The following is a 6,724-nucleotide window of genomic DNA, read 5'->3' as shown; positions in this document are numbered from 1 at the left end:
CACCCAACAAAAGCAGCCACGAAAAAAGAATTCAAATAAAAATAAAACTGAATACAACAACTTAACAAACAAGAAGTAAAAAATACAACCAAAAAAACAATTCAATAAAAAACAATTGCAAAAACAAAACAGGAGAAAAAGTCCACTAACTAAATGGTAAAAATCAAAACTGGTTTTTCTTTATGTCTTTCAGCCGGTGGAGCCTATGGAAATGAAACACGGTGGTCTCCCAACAGAGTTAACAGAGCTCTGTTAGTTCATGCACCTGCAGATCGTTATATGTACAATGCGAACCTGCCATGGAGCAGCAGCAGCTACCAATGCATTGCATCAGCTGTTAAACTAGACACCAAAATGGTAAACTGTAACCGGTTCTCGCTAGGCCCAATTCCATATCGTTTCATTCTACCCCCAATGTTAGCTGAATGCCAGCGCCCACTTGTTGCTGAGAAGAAACGGTGAAACAGTCTCGAGCCAACTCTAGCTGAGTCTTCACGTGTGTCGTTCGCTCGCTTGATCGCTCGATCTCGCTTCATCTGAGCTCGGGCTTCCATTTACATTCCCATATATATCGCATACACATATATACTTATATATATGTATAACAAACGTATTTTAGACCGGTTTGTTGTGTTTAACCACAGCTAATATAAAGGAGTATCCTCCATAGAGCATGTTTCGTATCGTGTGTTAATTTTTAGTAACAAACTAATACTCAAATTGGTGCTAATTACTAAGTAAGTTGGCAGTTAAACAACAAAATTTCACCTACAACAAAACTAAATTTGACTAAATCTTAGTCAAGAGATCACGAACTCGCTGGACTTTCTTTGTGTCTTGTGTGTGTGTGCGAATAACAAATTCAACATCTTCAGTTTGGCCGCAGCAAAAAAAGCGAAAACCCAAATAAATCAGCAAAACAAGCGGACAGTGAAACTTTCATCGACTTGTCGATTTGCAAACAAACTAAAAATACACAAAAAAAAACATTGAATCAAACAAGCCAAACAAGAGAGCGAAAAAAAAGAAGTGGTTTTTGGCAGGCCATCGAATAAATAAATATTAGCAGCAAATGTCGGATGCTGTGTGCGGCTGATAAACTGACAGAAAGTCGCCCGCACACTCAACGGAAATGGGCAACGGAGCGTTGGTGGCTACAATGTACAGAAAGACCGACAGACAGACCTACCGACAAGGCATAACATAGTTAGAGCTAGACATTGGGGCTTGCAGTGTCCCCCTGGTTATGGTAGTGCAGGTGACCCCAATTGCTGGACGATTGCTTGGGATAGGATAGGTTAGCTTTCTGACGGAAAAGAAAAAGTAAAAGACAAACGAACGTACGAACGAACAAAAAACCCAGGCAGGCTTCCACATGGAGCATTGGCAAATGAGGTCACGTGTGCCGCGAGTGTGCTAGCGACTCAGGTAGACGCCGTGAATAGACGCCATCACGTCCACCGCACCTTCGTCACCATCATCGCCTTTGCCATCGTCACCGTCACCTTCATCATCATCATCATCATCAACTTGCCACACTACTTTTACTGCACATGCTTGCAACGTTGAAGCTCCCGCAGATTTTGTTTGCTTTTTTTCGGGAACTTTTCCAATACCTTTAACAATTGTGAATGTGGGTGCCGTTTTCGGCACAATTGACCAACCAGAAACCTAACATCTTTCAACAAAAGTGAAACCTGAACCTTGCCTCTAAAGAGTAAAAGAAATAAAACAAAAACTAAAGTTGTATCAGGTTTCAAAGAGGAAAAAAAAATTATGTAAAAATTCTGTTTGCTGTACGCGTCAATATAAATTATACCAAATACAAACAACATTTTTATCGATCTTAAGTGTTTTCTACCCTTTTCTTACCCTTTTTTCTCCTCTATTCTGTTACAGGTTTTATACGACAAGTGCTAAAAATCATTTGATATTCCGATATTGAGAATTGTGCTAAGATTTAAGGCTCATTTGAGCTTTAATTGTGTATTTATTTTTCTCCCCTCAATACAAATCTGCAATATGTAATAAAAGTAATCAGTGATTAAACTTTAATGTGCTAGCAAATTTGCCAATTAAACACATCTATTTGATATCTACACTGAATTGGATACGATTTGGATTATAATTTGAAAAGGTAAGTTAGCGAGATGATTATATATAAATGAGCTTAGCAATCTTTTAAAAATTTGTTCCACAAAATCTTTCTAATGATCAACATGTCTTAGAAAAACAATTTATAACTTCTGATCTAGATATTATTTGAGGGATTGTTAATGTAACTTTAATTATATACAACTTGAACGTGTAATTTAAAAGAGAAAAGAAAAAGGAAAAGTTTCTCATTGTTCGACTAATCGTTTCTATAACAATTATTCTTAAATGACCTTATTTTGCTAAGTGAATTGTTAGAATCATTAACTTCAATTGCTTTAAAAATGGTTTAATTTTATGCATAAATTACTTTCATACATCAGCAAAGTTTATACATCACTCTATTCATAAGTATTTGTAACTACTTTGGTGACATATTAGAGAATCGATATAAATAGAGTCAAAAATTTACTTCAATGAATTAAAGAGGCTAAAAAAATACTTTTAAATTCCATTTTCTATAATAATAATAAGATGTTTGATTATTTCTTAAAATATTCGAAGAAAAGAAGAGAAAACTGAGTGATCCTTGATTAAATTTTGCAATGAAAAAGGTGTGCAAAAATGTTTTAGTCAGGTTTTTTAATTAAATATTTATAACTCCCTGCAAAGTCTATAATTCTTTTAATTTCTTGGAAAAACAAACGAGTTGAAATTTCACATAGCTTTGTCAGAGTAAATATATACGACTTTGTTCATCATTTTGTAATCATCAGCATATATTGTTTGTATTAGTGCTTTGTTGCAGATTTTTGTTTGCTTTTTTGGGTTTTGAAAATGGCTTGAACAAAAATGTGTGTATGTATATAAGCCTTACATATTGAAAGGAAATGCTCAGAGATCACTTTCTTTTGCAAAGCAAAAAAAAACTGAAAACAAAAACCTAAAATGAAAGTAGCGGGATACAACATACATAACTGATGCTTTTGCACACAACTTTCTTTCACTTGAGACCAGTCAGTCAATAGTTATATACTTTTTGGTTAAAGATTTAAAAACACAAAAAAATTTGACATATCATACTTGGGGGAGAGTCTGGCCTGGCCCCCGGAGTTATCCGTTTGTCGATCAATTATCCGCTTAACAAGTCATTGACCAACAATTTTTGGCAATTTTCGATTAAATGGCAACTCATAGCATTTAATAAATGCCAATTGCGGCCAACACGAAAGAATTAGAAGTTGGTAGTTGAAAAGGTAGCCAAATGATAAAAAAAAACTTAATAGAAATAATGTTATTTGTCATGATATTTGATGTTGATGTCCCATACAGAGTGGCAAAAGTCAATTAGATGACCGTGGAGAGGAAATGCTAACCAAAATAAAAGACATGCCGAAAACATAATTTTTCTTGGCCATCAAAGCTGCTGCTTCTGACCAGGTTGCTTGGCGTAATAAACATGCAAATTATGCTAAATTGATGTTATTATCTTGTATATGTAGATGTAAGTGTGTGTACTAGCATGTTTTGTGGCTTCTTTACAGTTGAGTGAAAGGTGCCGGACGAACACACATCGAGAGGGAGAGAAACAGAGAGAGTGAGTGGAAGGCAGGGAGATGATGAGACTCTTGAAATTAGTTTTCCCAGCTCGAAATATTAAATCTTTCACACGCTACCCCTGTCTTTTTCAGTTCGACTTGGTTGGGCTTAGGCTCACACCACCGACTAAGTAGTTATTCATTCATTTCGGAGTCGGCTAATAAATCTCAACGAATTTCACCCAAGCAGTTTAAACGTTGTCTAAGATGAGTCTAATGGCGCCATTACACGCAATTGTTATTATGAAACACAAGACAAAAGAAATAGCACAACAGACGCATGCCAGCCAATCATAGAGATGACCAAGATCCAAAATTACCTTAGCTAATCCAACAATTGAGAACGTAACTAACTAAATTAGTCACTACAAGATCAGCTTGACTATGAATTCATTGATTGAAATGCTACTAAAGTGAATGAGGCAGTGAATACTATAGAAGAAAAGGAAGCATGGGGATTCACTCCTTCCTTTGACCATTAAATAAGTGTCTATTTTTTCTTAGTCAAGAGATGCCTGTGAAAAGTTACGACCGTGTCACGTAGCCATCTCTATGTCGAGCTCAGCTTCAATCGCAGGAGAAAGCATTTCATTAGACCCCAGACCCATGAGACCCCGCCAACAGGCAGCAAGCACCAGCAGCAATTTGACGGGTTTGTTTACTGTCAGATTAGCACATTTTGCCAACAATTTCATATTTCGTTGACCTGGTTTCGATTTGCCGTTAAAATTGAGCCAAGTGCCGATGCCAGGGGAACACTTTTGGAGGGAAGTGTGCTTTGTAATTGCACTTTTAGTTTTTGTTGTTTGTTAGCCTGAACCCCGATAGACTTTTGGGGTCAAATGTTAAAACAACTTTAAGAGAGCGTGCGCACATCTGCGACTTGGCGTTTTACGAGGAAGTCTCACAGCGTGCTTAGACAATAAGGATTGGGGAGGGGTTGGGGGAGGGGAATGGAGGTAACAACTCCTTCATAATTCTCTGCATTTGTCACTGTCACTGCGTTTAGATGGTCATAGCCCTCCAGGAAATGTCCATAGGAAAGTGACTGACCTCGACTTGATTGGGGTTACAAATGGCTGTGAAAAATCTTCTTTTACATAAGGGGAAAAAAAAACCGAACAAACACCAAATCCGGGGAGAATTGTGAGAGACATGTGCATTTTGCGTGCGTTTTTGTTGACCAAAAAACAAAAAAAAAAAAACCTAAAGAAGCCGCAAAAATGTTGAATGAATCTTGAACCTGGGTGCAGCTCGAGATCAAGGCAAAGAAGGCCAAGACAGGTCCGGTTTGAATTTCAGGAGTTTCTATGTATTTATTTATCTCTCTCTTTTTTTAATGTTGTGGCTGAGTTTGATTTAAAGTTTTCTTTATACAGAACTCTACAGGCTTCTCTTCTCATGTGATGACGATGAACAAGAGACACCTTCCACATCTGCCTACTCCGAGTTCTTTAAGCCAAGAATAGTGAAATATGCAAATGCTTGTTTTAAAAGGTCAATTCCCCCAGAGCGTTGGAGAAATCATGTTTTTGTGTTATTCAGCGGATTTAGGGTTTTATTTTTTCTATTATTTTTTTCTGTTTGGACTATGCAAACATTAAAACACAAAGGTTAATCATCTCTTCAACGAAAAAGTGCTAGAGAGAAATGATTTTTCGATTTCTCAATGATGTCATCTTAGTTTCTATATATGTACTACCGATTTCTCTCTGACATTGACAGTTTTTTACATATTTCTGAGTATTACATATATTTCATTAAACTATAAATCATTAATCTTACCAAAGTCGATTGTTCTCTCAGTTCAAAACAGAAAGAAACAAAAATTTATGTAAGGTCAAATCGATTTCAGAAAAATATGAAAAGGTAAAAAACAATAAAGACAGTAAATTAGGTTACTATGATAATAATATCCATAGCGTAATATGATATCGCTAAATAAAGCCATAGACCAAATTTCAAATACGATTGTATTGTGTGTGTGTGTGTGTTGGCGAGAGACTCCAAAATTTGTATTTGTATGTATTTTTTGGCCGTGAACTCACATGTTGTCTACTGTAACTGGGTCTGGCAGCGTGACTCAATATAAGGCTTAAACACAATAAAGAACTAAATACTTATGTATGTACGTGCAAACTAACTGGTGGGACATTACCCACACTTTCATTACTGATCGGACTGGTTGGTCTTTGATTGAGTTGGACTCCAACTCAATTCGACTCACAAGGTCAACACCGATTGTTGTTTTTCGAGTCTTGGGCGCGTTGCATGGTACATGGGTAACATATGTATTTACCTCATGTACTCGTCGCGGCCATAGGCCAGATATTGACTAGCCATATAAATTTATTGGTATAAAACATGAAAAGTGAAAGTCTGTTTTGCTCGGACCCATGAGTTGTGTGAAAATTATCCAGTTATGACTGACTAACTGACTAACCTGACGGCGGACGAGCGAACGAAGAGATGCAGAGACTTCCCAACAGGCAAATCATGGACCTCGAATGCACACTTCAAAGGCAGCGCAACAGCTTAACAACAACAACAGAGAAAAGAGAAAAAAAATAAAGGCCAAAACCCTAAAAGAAATAGCTGAATGCTAATGGTTATACGTAATTTTATTCTCGGTGCCCTATGCCATCATGACACTTGATGGTTGGAGAGAAACGATGAGCGTCTCTTCTTCGTTTTTTGTCTTAGTTTTTTTTTGGTTTTTTGTTTTTTTGTGGTTAAGATATTTCAAGTGCAATAGCAAAACAGCTGCCAACGTGCACCCAAAATGCAACTGGCAAACCGAAACGTTCATCTCTTGCCCTTTTGTCAGTCACGTTTCTTTTCGGTAGATTTCCCAACATAAAGACGACAAGACTTACCGACTGACGACTGCAACTGACTGACTGACTCCATCTCGAATTCTGTCTGGCGTTAATGACGACACAATGACATTGTACTCCCCAGATGGATTTTTTTTTTTCTTTTTCGTTTTAGACATAATCTGGCTGTCTGCTTTCACGTTTGCTCCGACATAG

The 6,724-nt window shown here is 37.0% G+C and overlaps 1 protein-coding gene across 1 annotated transcript in view; it reads left to right on the top strand.

Annotated features, from left to right (window-relative positions):
- Positions 1-484: 484 nt before the first annotated feature.
- The window catches only part of LOC6647170 (cadherin-99C), a 35,815-nt gene continuing 29,575 nt past the window's right edge, over positions 485-6,724 (top strand). The window contains exons 1-2 of the mRNA XM_002069645.3: positions 485-737; positions 1,900-2,137. The gene's annotated coding sequence lies outside the window, so the exon portion shown is untranslated. The remainder of the gene's footprint in view (positions 738-1,899; positions 2,138-6,724) is intronic.

This window comes from Drosophila willistoni, chromosome 3R (genome assembly GCF_018902025.1).
Source record: "Drosophila willistoni isolate 14030-0811.24 chromosome 3R, UCI_dwil_1.1, whole genome shotgun sequence".
Lineage (NCBI taxonomy): Eukaryota > Metazoa > Arthropoda > Insecta > Diptera > Drosophilidae > Drosophila > Drosophila willistoni.
The sequence above is the reverse complement of the archived record's forward strand: the minus strand, read 5'-3'. Positions and strand labels throughout refer to the sequence as shown.